This window comes from Mesoplodon bidens, assembly GCF_964165515.1.
Source record: "Mesoplodon bidens genome assembly, chromosome: 10".
Lineage (NCBI taxonomy): Eukaryota > Metazoa > Chordata > Mammalia > Artiodactyla > Ziphiidae > Mesoplodon > Mesoplodon bidens.
Window position 1 is genome coordinate 25,448,285 of NC_138172.1, and position 15,199 is coordinate 25,463,483.

The following is a 15,199-nucleotide window of genomic DNA, read 5'->3' on the forward strand; positions in this document are numbered from 1 at the left end:
TAGCATCTGTGAGAGGGGAAGGAAGCAGTAGAGAAAGTTATATTGGTGAAAAAGGCAAAAGGAGCTAAACAAATTGAAATGACTCGAAAACCCAGATGCAGTGTGAGAGGTAGACAGATGAGCCTTGAATATTCACTTGTCAAGTCAACATGGACATGAGTGGAAGGCCAATTAGAGATCCTTGTACACTGGGGAGTGAGAGCTGGGCTATTTTTAGCCCCATAAGTAGAGGCATTGTGTCTCAAAACAGATAGTCTTTTCTTCCAAAACTTTAATAAGACTGCACCTGGAGTAGGGTGCTCAGTTCTGGAACTGCAGCAAAATGATGTTTTAAAAAACTCTTGTATGTAATTTTTCAGGCTTTTTTTTTTTTTTTTCAAGAAAGAAATACAGCCACCTTAAATTTTTTTTTTTTAGCAATTCCTAACATTGTATCAGCTGCTTTTATCAATTTGGATCATCCTTGAGTGTTATCTAAAGCAATCTGGGTACCTAGTAGGCATCCCAAAACTAACATATTCAGACCTGATCTCTGGTCTCCGTACTGCTCCCAGCAAACCTGCCCTTTCCTCCGTCTTCCCTGTCTCAAATATTGGAATTCCATCCTACCAGGTACTTAGGTTTAGAGTGATCCTGAATTCCATTCTTTTTCTCAAACCGCACATCACATACATCAGCAAATCCTATTGACTCTAGTTTCAAAACAGATCTGGAATCTACCCATTTGTCACCACATCCATGGCTACCCCATAACCCAAGTCACCAGGCTCTCTTGCCATGTTTATTGCAATAATATCCTAAGTAGACTCTCTGTGTCTGTTAAAATGAAGGTCAAATCATGTCACTTCCTTTCCCAAAAGTCTTCAGTGGCTTTCCAAATCAGTGTGTAAAGGCCAACAAGACCCTTCGTGGTCCAGCACCCCTTACCTCTCTGATCTTCTGCTCCTGCCTTGCCCACTCCACTCCAGCCACGCTGGCCTCCTTGCTGTCCCTGTAACATGCCAGGAAGAGTCCTGTGATGTCTTTGCACCTGCTACACCCTCTGCCTGGCATTCTCTTGCCCAGATATCCACATGGACCACTCCCTCAGGTTTTTGTTTTGTTTTATTTTGCTTTGCAGTACGCGGGCCTCTCTCTGTTGTGGCCTCTCCCGTTGCGGAGCACAGGCTCCAGAGGCGCAGGCTCAACGGCCATGGCTCACGGGCCCAGCCGCTCCGCGGCATGTGGGATCTTCCCGGACCAGGGCACAAACCCGCGTCCCCTGCATCGGCAGGCAGACTCTCAACCACTGCGCCACCAGGGTTGCCCACTCCCTTAGGTTTTACTCCAAAATTACCTCTGCAGTGAAGCCTTTCCCGACTACCCTCATGAAAATGCAGCCCACGTTCATCTCACATATCCTTACCCCCTCCCTGTTTTATTACTCTTCATTGTACTTAGTATCAGCTAACATGCTGAATATTTTTATTTGTTCGTTGTTTGTCTCTCCCCTGATGGACACGCCCAAAATACACATTATTGCCATCGTTTGCTTTCATCTGTTTTATTCCCACACCACAAAGAGTACTGATCCCACAGAAGGGGCTCCATAAATATTGACTGGAAAACAGAATGCAACTTGATGCCTGTTGAAATGTTGGCAGTGCTAACTTTCATAATCAAAATACTTGATCAGAGTCAGTGAATTATAAAAAAATATCTAAGTTCAAATCCAAGGAGCACTTCTAAATCTATAGCAGAGCTAGGTGTGCTTTAAAAATAACTTCCTTTGTCCATGTGGTGCATTTAACCTCCACTCAAAGGCTAAATAGCATGTTTTCTAAGCTGGCATCCCTTCTAAGTAGAATGCTGCTCTATTATGTTTTTAATCAGTAGGGAATATATTTGCAAAGGCATGCAATGGCTAAGCTGAAGGACTTTAAAAATAAGTCTCAGAAATAAGGAAGGTGATGCTCAGAAAGGTGGATCTAGTGGAACGAACACTGGCTCTGGAATCAGACGAGAGCTAATACCTACAGGAAGTGTTCTTAGAATGTATCAGTATTAACTTGTTTAGCATTCACAAGGAGATAGGAACTATTGTTTTCATTTCCATGATATAGATGGGAAAACTAAGGCAGAGAGAGTGGGAATAATTTGCCCAAGGTGCTGTATCGCTTATGAGCTAGTGGTGAGGATTTGAACCCAGGAAGATCTGGCCCCAGAGTCCATGTTCTTATGCACTATACCAAGTGCCATTGGCCTCGGGACCCCCTTACAGTCGTGAAAACTATTAAGGATCCCAAAAAGCTTTGCTCATGTGCATTGTACCTATAGATATTTATTGTATTCAAAATCAAAACTAAGACAATTTTTAAAATATTTCTTCCTTAACTCATTTTAAAATAACATCAACAAACTCATTATATGTTAACATAAATAACATACGTTAAGAGAAGTAATTATATTTTTCAAAATAGAAAGCATTTGGCAAAAGGAGTAGCACTGGTATGACATTTAATGGCTGACTTAATAGCAGACATTTTTTTTTGTTTTTGTTTTGTTTTGTTTTGTTTTTGTGGTACGCGGGCCTCACACTGCTGTGGCCTCTCCCGTTGTGGAGCACAGGCTCCAGACGCGCAGGCTCAGCGGCCATGGCTCACGGGCCCAACCGCTCCGCGGCATGTGGGATCTTCCCGGACCGGGGCACGAACCCGCGTCCCCTGCATCGGCAGGCGGACTCTCAACCACTGCACCACCAGGGAGGCCCAATAGCAGACAGTTTGATGGTCACATTTGCTTCTGCCTTTGATCTATTATATGTTGTTTCGATTGAAGTATACAAAGAAAATCCAGCTTTACACAGATACATAATTGGGAAAGAAGGACATAGTTTAATATCAGTTTAATTGTAGCTGTTCTTTGGTAGTACACAAAACTTGACAAGTATTCCATTCATCAGTTCAGTTGTAATGTGGAATCTGAAACCATATCGATGAACTGTCATACTTTGTTATAGTAAAATCCATGAGTCCATTTTGTATTTTCAATAGTTCTTTTACCCATGCATGTTTTTTTAACACTATGCATTGGACATTTGGAAGATACTAGTCCACTGAGTTTTACAGATTTTCCAAATTTTTTTTTAAGTTCATTAATATCAGAACTCTCATTTTTTAAAAAATAAATTTAAATATTGTATTTTTTTATTTTTGGCTGCATTGAGTCTTCGTTGCTGTGCATGGGCTTTCCCTAGTTGTGGCAAGCGGGGGCTACTCTTAGTTGCCGTGCGCGGGCTTCTCGTTGCAGTGGCTTCTCTTGTTGCTGAGCACGGGCTCTAGGCGTGCGGGCTTCAGTAGTTGTGGCGTGTGGGCTCAGTAATTGTGGCACACGGGATCAGTAGTTGTGGTGCACAGGCTTAATTTCTCCGTTGCATGTGAGATCTTCCTGGACCAGGGCTCAAACTGTGTCCCCTGCATTGGCAGGCAGATTCTTAACCACTGCACCACCAGGGAAGCCCACAACTCTCATTTTTTTTAAAAAAAGGGGCTTTAGGAATTGGAAAGCTGACAGGCTAATGGTGGCAGATACAGGTTTTCCAAAATTCTAATTTTTGCCTGAAAGCTCAAAAATTATATTATTGGCAAGAAATACTTTCAGGTTATCATCCCAGAGGCCTTTATGATTATTGACATAGCATATATTTCTAGGCATTAGCTTCCAGTTACAGTTATGTTTTGATCTTCTGAAACTTTGTTGATTTATGTGAGTATGTTTATCAAAAGTACTCATATACCTCGAGGGAAAAAGTTACTTCAACTTATACAATTAACATTGCTAATAAAAAATTAAATATTTGCCTAAGACACCAACAACTTTACTCACCATTGCTTCTGAATCATTAGTGCAAATATCAATACAATATAAAAAGATAGATAACTAATGTCTTTGTATTATGATGCAAAGAGCTTTGACCCCCCCCCCCCAAAAGGCATTAGACATGATGAGGGTTCCACAGATCACTTTGAGACCTGTTGAACGACCTCTCCCATCCCTGCCCTAACTCTTACAAGTTATGCCACTTTAACTTCTCCAAGCTTCAGTTTCCTTACCTGTAAAATGCAGATATTAATATACAACTCTGATCTGACAAAATTATTTTGAAAATTTGGGATAATCATATGTTGAGCTCTTGGCAACGTCTCAGGCACACAGTAGGTACTTGAAAAGTGGTAGCTGTCATGACTGTTGCCCAAGCCCATAGCCTGTTATTGGCAAAGCTAGAACCCAATGTCCTATTTTCTGATTCCTGCCCAGAGGTTTCCCTGCAACATCACATCAGCAAGAGCGGAACAGATCCCACTGTGGCTGTTTTTACAAGAAAGAAGAAAGTAGACAATTCATTTGATTCAATTGATTCAGTGATCTTCCTAGTTAATGTCCTAGGTGATAAACGGAAGCAGTGAAGTGGAGTCGTTGAGACTATCTGTGATCTGTTTTGGAGTCGTGACTAGCTCTGTACTAGTTGTGTGACCTCTACAAGTTCTGTGAGCCTCAGGCCTCTCTTCTGTGAATCTGGCTAATCATAGCACCTACCTCACGAGGTTGCTATGAGAATTAAATGAGATAATGCCCAGAGATAGTAAAGTACCAGCCCAATGTAAGTGTTCAGTAATGGTTAGCTGCTTGCTGTTATAATAATGATGACTCTTGTTATTATCTTCATAGCTCAGCTCAATATCACTCCCTCAGGGAATCCTTTTCTAACCCTCTAGTGAAGACACCCCATTTTAAGATGTCATCACCCCTGCACCTTTCATTGGACTTAATATAGTTCCAGTATTATATTTCAATATGTGATTATCTGATTGTTTGTCATAGGCACTGGGCTCTCAGCAAAGACAAGGAGAGGGTCTGTTAGGCTCATCATTTTTTCCCCAACACCTGGCACAGAGCCCAGTGCAGAGCAGTTTTCAATAAATGGTGACTGAAGGAATGAGTGGGAGAATTCATTTACTAGCCTGGGAAATCACGCATATAATCATGTATATGTAATGATAAAACTTCCTCTAGCACGTGTTATTCTAAGTATGATCTGCGGGCCAGGAAAGAAGCCTAATCTGGAAGCTTGTTGGAAATGCAGACTCTCAGGCCTCACCCCAGAGCTACAAAATCTAAAGATGCACTTGAACAGAATCCCCAGGCAATTCGTATGCTCATCAGAGTTTTAGAAGTAAAGACCTCTGTCTACTCTTCATCAGCCCCTCTGTGTGTGTGTGTGTGTGTGTGAGTGTGTGTGTGTGAGAGAGAGAGAGAGAGAGAGAAGAGGAGAGGAGAGGAGAGGAGAAGAGGGGGCTAGGACAAGAGGGAACAGGAGAGGAGGGAAGAGAAGAAAAAGGAGAGGGGAGGGCTTCCCTGGTGGCACAGTGGTTGAGAGTCCGCCTGCCGATGCAGGGGACACAGGTTCGTGCCCCGGTCCGGGAGGATCCCACATGTCGCAGAGTGGCTGGGCCCGTGAGCCATGGCCGCTGAGCCTGCACATCCGGAGCCTGTGCTCAGCAACGGGAGAGGCCACAACAGTGAGAGGCCCGTGTACCGCAAAAAAAAAGGGGAGGGGAGGGGAGGGGATGAAAGAACAGTCACTAAATTTCCTCGGTAAAGCTCTGCTGGCTTCCACAATTCCAGGTCTCATTACATTCCCAATACAAGCATTATTACAAATATTACCATTTTTAAAAACCAGCTGCATTTTCATTTTTTTTAGCCCCAGCCAGGCTGCTCTTATTTCCTATTCATATATGATTTTTTCCAGAAGGCTATTTTGGCCTCAGTTGAATAATTTATTTCAGAGACTTTACATCCTAAAATATTCTCTAGAGGAGACAGAAACACCATCTGTGCCCACTTTTGGAAAAACAGCCCCAAACCATGAAGTAGGGGTGTCATTTTAGTTACAGAGTTGCAAAATTTGGATGCCTGCGTGTCCACCACAACCTCAGAAAGAGGAGAGAAAACTACACATCAGAATCCCTTCTCCTATAATAGCACCAAACCAGTCCCACTCCGGGAACCCAAAGAGATTATAAAAATATGCATGGTACCCAGCTGACCCCTGCAAAAATTACAGCCTCACTTTTTCATGAAAAGGGTATTATTTTTAGAATGTATACCCATTTTTGAATGGTCAAGCCCATCCATCGTTGGATAATAATATGCAAGAACTCACAAAGAGATTCAGCAAATGGTTCATTTGCCTGTGTTGGTTCCTTTACATTTTGTGGGACCCAATTTCAAAAATTCCCTTTGCTTTGGTGTCCTCTGCTCCCAAAGGAAGAAATGGGCCTGGCCAGAAGCAAAACACATTTCACTCAGTTGGGTCCCCCATCCCATCGGTGCAATGACCTTGGCAGGACCTGAGTCTGAGAGCTGTTGGTTATCAAATGGCATCTGAATTTGCTGCTGCATGTTCTCCTGTAGCTTCTTACTTGCCCAGGACTTTCTTCTGTATCTCTCCCTTCTGTCTCCTACAGATATAAGATACAGATATCCTTTATTTCTCTGCCTCGAGAAATAAAGTAGCTGCTGAATCTATAGACTTAACCCCTAGATTGGGTTATTTGGGTTTAATCCACTAAAGCATGCGGGTTTATTCATCCCATAAACACTACCGGCGTTTCCTTACAGTGAATGAGATTTAAAGATGTTAAATAATTTGCCCATGGTTACACAGTTAGCTCGTTTCAGAGGTGAGACTTTAAGCCTGGGATTTGCAGTCTCATTTGGCATGCACCAATGAGTTGTGTACATGAGGCAGTGTCCCACTTTTTTTTTTTTCCCCCCGCAGTACGCAGGCCTCTCACCGCTGGGGCCCCTCCCACCGCGGAGCACAGGCTCCGGACGCGCAGGCCCAGCGGCCATGGCCCATGGGCCCAGCCGCTCCGCGGCATGTGGGATCCCCCTGGACCGGGGCACGAACCCATGTCCCCTGCATCGGCAGACGGACTCCCAACCACTGCGCCACCAGGGAAGCCCAGGCAGTGTCCCACTTCTAATGAAGGTTTTTATTATTTTATGTTGGCATCACCAGAGCTAACACAGCGATAGCCCTGTGATACTTTGTATAAAATATTTGCTGAATTAGACATTTTTCTGACCTCTCAGCCTGCTATGGAAAACACATATAGAATGATTGTAATATAATTTATTAGTGGTTGCCTGAAGTGTTGTCAGAACACTAATAAGGCAGTTGATTCTGCTTGGGTGGAGAAGATGGTGTCAGGGGAGGCTTACAAATAGGAGAGGGTATGTTTCAGAGCGCTTTAGAGAGTGACTAGGAGCCTCCCAAGCTGGAAAGAAAGACACGTGCCAAATGGAGGGAACAAGAGGACCAAAGACACAGGTATAAAAATATGAGGGATTCTGAAGAAATGAACAGCCTGTATTGGTGGTTCTCAAAATCAAGTGTGCATTGGAATCATCTGGAGGCTTGTTAAACCACAGATTGCTGGGCCCAATTACCAGAGCTTCAGATTCAGTAGGACTGGGTGAGACTAAGAGTTTGAGTTTCTACTGAGTTCTCAGGTGATACTGATTCTTCTTATCTGAGGACCGCTCTTTGTTGAGAGCCCTGTTCTACAGAGAAGAGTCATCTGGAAACCCCTACAGCGTGTGTGTATATGAGAGGCGTGCCAAAGCCTGCAAGACTTAACACCAAAAGAAAATTCCCGGAAGGGATGAGGATTTCTTCTTTTCCTGCAAGGAGTGGTGATTAAATTTTACAGTTGGTTTTGGGAGCAAGTCATGCTGAAGCTGGCCAGTGGGAGGAAAAAGAGAAACCACAACTCGGGACTGAAATGAAGGCGCCTGGGATTTTATTGCGTTTCTGCCCCATCAGTGCCCCTATGCACTAGCCAGTGAGGGCCTGTGGCTACAGGAGCTGAAACACACTGGCTCTTTTGAGTTTGTGACCAATTCACTGGGAAGATGGCATTTTTCAGAGCTCATCCTCCTGTTTTGGTCCTGTGGCTGCTGACCAGAGGTGAGTTCCTGTGTTTATCTCCAACATGCTCTGTTGACCGCCATTGGCCCTGAGGAGTGGGGGTGGGGGTGGGGGGACATGTCAAGATGCTCTCAGATGCAGAGAATGAAAAGGGTGCCGGAATGGCAGGCTCAGCTGGATGGACTGGGACAGGTGACATCCTTGTGAAATTCTTCCCTCTCCTCTACTTCTAATTCATTACCATGCTTTGCTTGTCTCATTTTCCAGCATGGAGGAATGTAGGTTGCACCTTCTGTTACTCTCCAGTCCCTTCAAGTGGGGGGAACTGCTCAGAAAGTCCTGCCTCCATGGCTGGGATTGCTCTCTCTCAACTCCTGACCTCCCAGGACAGATACCAGCTAAATCTGGAGGTCACATTTGTCCAATAATTAGGAAACATGAGACATCTAATGCCACATCCCTGCTTTTTCTTTTTTTTTTTTTTTTTTTTTTTTGCGGTACGTGGGCCTCTCACTGTTGTGGCCTCTCCCGTTGCAGAGCACAGGCTCCGGATGCACAGGCTCAGAGGCCATGACCCACAGGCCCAGCCGCTCCGCAGAATGTGGGATCTTCCCGGACCGGGGCACGAACTCGTGTCCCCTGCATCGGCAGGCGGACTCTCAACCACTGCACCACCAGGGAAGCCCCTCTTTTTTTTTTTTTTTTTTTTTTTTTACACTAGGTTGCTTTGCCAGTGGATAGCCAACAGCTTTGTGTATGACATTCCTACCTGGGGCCCTTCCAAACCCCACTGTTACTGCCAGGATTGGCACAGAGGAGTCAGAATCCCCAGTCAGAGAAAGAGAAAGGAAACAAGATCATGTTCAGATTCTATGTTTTAGCTTTGTTTTCAGTTCTCATGCAATTCCCCATTACTCTATTGCAATCTTCTGGGAAACTTCTAGAAATTGACTTAGTAGTCCACTTAGTTACTGGCCGATGTGGTGCTGGAGAGGCTCACTTTTCGTTTCGGAATTTTCATTTTCTTGTTGTTGGCGCCAGGAAGGAGGAGAAAAAGATGATGGTCTAAAAGACAAATATGACCTGAGACCAGGTGAGCCTGGTGTCAGGGCTGGCACGGGAGGCCCGTGCTCCATTTCTTTGGGGGATGGGAGCTTTATTATCAGTGTCATTGATGAGACTCTGGCCTCCTTTCCAGAGGTGAAGTCTTTTTGTCATCATGTCTATTGTCTCCCACAAGTGCCCAGTTAGGAAAGATTGCCTCAACAGAGGAGGCTGACTAAATTCACAGATTTATTGCAAAACCGCTTGGGGAGTTGTGGAAAATGAATTTCACTGCTGCACTTCCTTGCGTTAAAAAAGGAAAAAAAAAAAAATCAAGCTGCAAGCCTGCACCTTGGATTGTCCGTCTCTTACAGATCATAAAACATCCATAACCTTGCACACAGTTTATTCTTCTCCAGAGAGGCTCCAGGTGCTTCTTCCAGGCTCCCTAAGGAGGTGATGGCTCTGTGTTCATAGGACACAAGGGGAAATGCTAACCCAGGAGCAGAATAGGGTAGACACAGGCCTGCTGCCCAGGTAGAGGTCAAAAGAGAAAACTTTGCTTTGCAAAGCTTGCAACCAGTTTGAGCAGGCAGTCCTTGTTTTTCGTTGGGTCCCAGAAAACCTACTGTTAGTAGACATGATGGAAATGAAATCTGATCTTTCATAGAAGCGAGGACAGCACAGAGGGAGACGTTCCTGACCCCTAACCTGATGCACAAAATGTTACAGAAATAACTATAAGCACTACTTTAAAACTCTTCAGTTTCTAATGAGGATATTTAAGACATAAATCCCATCTCCCCACCCACCCAACCCAAGTCTTAGGTTTTATTTATTTAAGGCAGCATTTCCCAAATTGTTTTATGCAGAACATAAACTTCACAGGATACCCTGGAATAAAAGGTTTTATGGCAGCAAAATGGGACCATACTGCATGCTATGTGCCCTTTGATTCATACTCCTTATTAACATATTAAAAATAACAGCTAACTCATATTGGAAGTCTGTCTGAGCCAAGCATTATCAAGCACTTTTATATTTTATCTCAGCAAGTCTTCAAAAAATAATCCTCTGAGGTAGATACTAATTTATCCCATCTACACATGAGGAAAGTGAGGTTTGGAGTAGTTAAATGTCACGCAGTTAAAGGTAAAACGTAAATGAGGAGGCAGGTTTCAAATCTACTCTCATTCCCGAGTTTATGCTCTTAACCCCTAAGCTTTATCACTTTCCCACTAACTATATAGATACTTTCTCACATTGTCTTTTTTTCATTATTACTTTCTTGCACAATTGAGTCCATTCTTAACTGTATTAGTTGGTCATCTTTTGTGGATATCTTTAATTTTTTTTCATGTCATCACACAGAGCCACTTGGTATCATTTTAGATAATATCTTCTCTAACATCAAGCTTTTATGCTCCAGTCTCATTTGGCCTTTGTCTAACTGCTTCATGCCTGCTTTAGTGGATTTTCATCTGTATCTTTGACAGTTTATGGATAAACAAAGATGTAAAAGAGACAGGATGTGTCTGAGTTTATTTATCCTGCCTTTGGCAAGGGAGTCTTTGTCTGCAAGACGAAAGTAGTTAAAAAGCAAAAGTAGGATTAAAAAAGGATACCCACAGTATATATGTAGTTAGCTCTTGTGTTGTGTGGGGTTGAGATTTCTTGCACCATTGGGATCTTAATAACTAGGAGATAAGTTACTTGAGGGGTGGCGGAGGGGTGAGGAGAAGGAGAGACAGAGAATGATGCTATACCCTTCAGTTTCACCCTGAAGAAATTGTCCATTAAACCTGGGAACTGGGTTTGCTTGCTAATCACCTTTCCAAAGCATGGCGCTTGCTCAGGAAATGGGCTTTCGGAGAGAAGGATGTGAGCTATCAGCAGTGGGCCTGTCTCTCAGCAGGGGTAGAGCCAAAAGGTAGTAGGAGTGATGTTCTTGGTTCCATGAGATCGCACAGGGTACCTAATCTGCTCCATCACGCTCAGTCCCAGTTAAGTTGGCTTCCTCCACTGTGTTCTCTGAGAGTCCACGTGAGATGCGGTTACCCTCCCTTTGCCCCCTTGATGAGTCAGAAATGATTTCATGAGCATCTACTCTGTACTCAGCATTTCCTTTGTACACAGGCCAGTTGCCTGATGTGGCTTGGCTGATGTTTGAGGAAGTTTTTTTGTGTTGAAACTGTGCTTAACGTTCTCCGTGGATTATCTCCTTCCATATCCAGGACAGTCTTACAAGAAGGAGCCTATTATTAGCTGCGGTTTATGAAAGAAAAAACTGGGGCGGAGAGAGGAGAAATGACTTGTTAAAAGACACACAGCTAGCCAAGGGGCAGAGTGGGGATGCTCACCTCACTTCCTCGAATTCTAAAGCCTGTGCATCTTATGACTTTCAAACAGCAAATTAGTGAATGGGAACTCCTCCACTCACTACCGTTCTTCTCATGAACAAGGTGGATTCTGTTGAGGAAATAAAGAAGAGAAGTGCTTGGTTCATGTATTAAAAACGAATGTTATCAGTAATCAGGTGAGCGGGACCTCTGTCCGATGCTGCTAGGAAAAAAAAAAAAGTCAGGAAATCATTTCTTTTCAGAAAAACACTAATTACAGAGATATAAATTGTTCTGGGTAAAGATGCCAAGAACATCAGTGTTGTCTGCAGCCTAAATAGACCTTCTCTAGTTTGGCTGGGATTGAAATATTAGAATTTGTTCTTCATTCCTCCAGTCTTAAAAAAGGTACTTGAGGGCTTCCCGGGTGGCGCACTGGTTGAGAGTCCGCCTGCCGATGCAGGGGACACGGGTTCGTGCCCCGGTCTGGGAAGATCCCACATGCCGCGGAGCGGCTGGGCCCGTGAGCCATGGCCGCTGAGCCTGCGCGTCCGGAGCCTGTGCTCCGCAACGGGAGAGGCCACAACAGTGAGAGGCCCGCGTATGGCAAAAAAAAAAAAAGGTACTTGAAATTGTTCTGTAATATTTAATTCTTTCAAATAACACATAGAGTAAGCCCACTTTTAAAAACTTTGGTGAGCACCAGTAATCTCTTAGGTTTACAAAAATGCCAGTGAAGGAGGAAGTGAGAGGTGGGGACAACTTTATTCTTCTCGTAGGCTGAAAGCTTTAAAAATTAAGCAGAAACTATTTAGCAACAAAAAGAAATGAGCTCTCAAGCCACAAAAAGACACGGAGGAAACTTCATTGCATATTGCTAAGTGAAACAGACCAATATGAAAAGGCCACCTACTGAATGATTCCCACTATATGACATTCTGGAAAAGAAGAAAGTATGGAGATAGTAAAGAGATCCATGGTTGATCAGTTGGGATTGGGGAGGAGAGAGGGTTGAATAGTCAGAGCACAGAGCATTTTTAGGGCAATGAAATGATTCTCTGATACTGTAATGGCAGATACAAGTCATTATGCGTGTCAAAACCCATAGAATATACATTGTAAAGAGTAAACCCTAATGTAAACTGTGGATTTTCATTAATGATAATGTTGTAATATTGGCTCATCAATTATAGCCAATATACTACACTAACACACTAATGCAAGGTGTGAATAATAAGGGAAACTGGATTGGAGGGGGCAGGGTGAGGGAGTAGATGGGAATTCTACTTTGGATTCGTTTTTTTCTATAAACCTAAAACCGCTTTTAAAAAAAAGCCCATTTTTTTAAGTAGAAGAAAATCATGCTGTTTTTTAGCATCATAGCATCTCTGTAGATGATAGTGCCTTTTGGAGAATAAAAATAATCCCCTCAGTGCAAAATACCAACTCAGTGCTCAGATTGTGACAACGGAGGGATATATGAAAGGTCAGTTTAAACATCTCATTGGATTGGAAAGACAAAGGGGACTTTGTGTCACAGTAGTTCGCATCCCATGGAACTGTGGAGATGGCAGGAGATAAAACAATACTCTTTATCACCAGCAGATTAACTAGCAAGGACATATTCTTTCTATTTATCCTATAGTCTCCTAAGGACAATAGGCCTTTTGTCCTTACACCTGTTGCAGGGGAACGGAGCCCTTGACTGAGACCTAACAGGGTTTATGTGAGGCCATGCAGTTCAGATTTCTTATGTGTGCCTCTGGCAGGACATCCCATTTCATAATATGCCTTCCAGCAAAGGAACTTGGAGACGGAGCCCTCAGCATTCAAAGGGAGAGAAGCAGATCCATGGTTACTTGAGAAGAATGATAGAGTGTAGAAATCCATGTTGAAGAGCAATACAGGTGTGTGGCATGTTCTCGCTCCCAGCCAGAATGTCCTACTCTTTTCTGGTCCTCAGCTTCCTACTCAGCACCAGGCACAGGGTGAAGGCTCTAGGGAGGTGAGACTTTGCTGGATGAGTGAACCTCCAGGACTTCGCTGAAGAAAGGGAAACAGCAAAATGATTCATCAAAATGAACACCTGATTTTTTCCAGCTATTTCACTACAGTTTCCAGATAAACGTCTATAGGCACGTGTGTGTGGATGGCTTTCTGCCTCCTAAATCCTTGTTTGGAATGGGATCTGTAGGGGTTTTTGACTGCCTTCTTCTGGGAACAACACTCCATTCTTCTTTGGGGCAACCAGCCTTCCACTTATTCTTAGTGTGTGAAGCTTGAGTTGAATATTTCCTCTTGGCTTGAGGAAATGGTCTGTGGCCTGGGCCCAGTCAGTCAGAGGGCTTGTTTCCCTTGGCCTCAGTGAATTGGGAGTCAAGATGGACCCCTGAGAATCCCACCTGGGATTTTGCTGGCATGATTGGAAAAGAAGTGTTGTTTATCTGCTGGCATTCGAAATTGATAAAATGCAAGCCTAGAGGTACTAGTAGACTTAGTAGCCACCACTTGGGAAAAATCTCATTGGAAATAAAGCCGGAATAGAGGAAAACTGAGCTGAAAGATGGAGAGAGAACAAGTCTCAGTGAAAATATTTAAGCAACTTGAACTAGCCAAGCTTGAAGTCAACACATTTCCTGGACCCTTCAATGAAACGGGCTCTAAATTCCCCAGATTTCAACCATCTTATAACGAACTATAATTTATAACTGTATCCATTTGGGAGATGGGAAGTTTATTATCAGTACTCTTGTACTGAAATTCTGAGTCTTTAGTGCACTTTCATATGTCCATGTCCTTCAGATTAGAATTTAGTAGGAAAATTGTAACTGGGAGATGTACCGTCCAGAGCCTCCACCACTTCCCTCCGCCTAATCACACCTCCACATGGAAAAAGATACCATCTGAAATGAAGAGTCCTTGAAATACCTCTTGCACATCCCAACAAAAGGAAGAATTCTCCTTTGTTGAACATCTCATTTCACATACACTCTAAATGTTTTCGTGGCTTAGCAAAAGTTGGCATGTGACAGAGTCCTCCTGAACAGATTGAGACATCAGAGACTAGGCCCTTGGCCATGCCTGCAACACGTTCTGAAGACATGGCCTGTGTCCCCTCTCCCCCTCATACTCAATGTGCCATTAACACTAGGAGTACAGCTCAAGAGGAAGGCAGCTTGTACTTGAAAAATAACCTTGCAGTTCATGGATGGGTTTGAAGGATAAAGAGAAATGCTCTGTAGCTCTTCACCCAACTCTGGCCATTAATATAATAAAAAGTAACATCTCTTGCATGCTTCTGTACCAAGCATAGTTCTAAATTCTTTTCTTGCATTATCCCTTGTAACCCTCATCTACTACAACCCCGTGTGATTGATTATACTCCCCTTTTTACATTTGAAGAAATGGGACCGAGAAAACTTAGAGAACCTGCTCAGGATCACTGAGCAAGATTCAGACCCAAGTAGCAGGACCCAGGCTTTCAATTACAACACCATATTTTGTGTTAAAGAATAAAAACAGTGCCTGGGTCATGGCTTTAGAAATTGTGAAGACCAATGTTAGGATCGGAAGGAAGCAATCATGTAGCCCAATAGAAAAACTGAGATTGAAGGGGATAAGCCAGTACCCCAAAGTCACATAGCAGGTTAAAGAACCGGGCACTGAAATCTAGCCCTGATGACCCAGTTCTGTTGCAGTGCACACCTGTCCTTTGAGGATGTATACACGCTGCTCCAAATATCCAGTTACTCACCAGGCACCTATTGTTAAAAGTCTAAAATATGTCCAGACCAGTTAGCAAGTTGTACTGTCCTGAGGCTATTTCCCTCTCCCCTCA

At 43.5% G+C, this 15,199-nt stretch overlaps 1 long non-coding RNA gene across 3 annotated transcripts in view; it reads right to left on the reverse strand.

Moving 5' to 3' along the window:
• Nucleotides 1-15,199, reverse strand: part of LOC308623692 — a 187,491-nt gene that overhangs the window by 56,520 nt on the left and 115,772 nt on the right. For all 3 annotated transcript variants that reach the window (XR_014016865.1, XR_014016866.1, XR_014016867.1), the window contains exon 3: nt 11,383-11,491. This is a non-coding gene — a long non-coding RNA (uncharacterized lncRNA). The remainder of the gene's footprint in view (nt 1-11,382; nt 11,492-15,199) is intronic.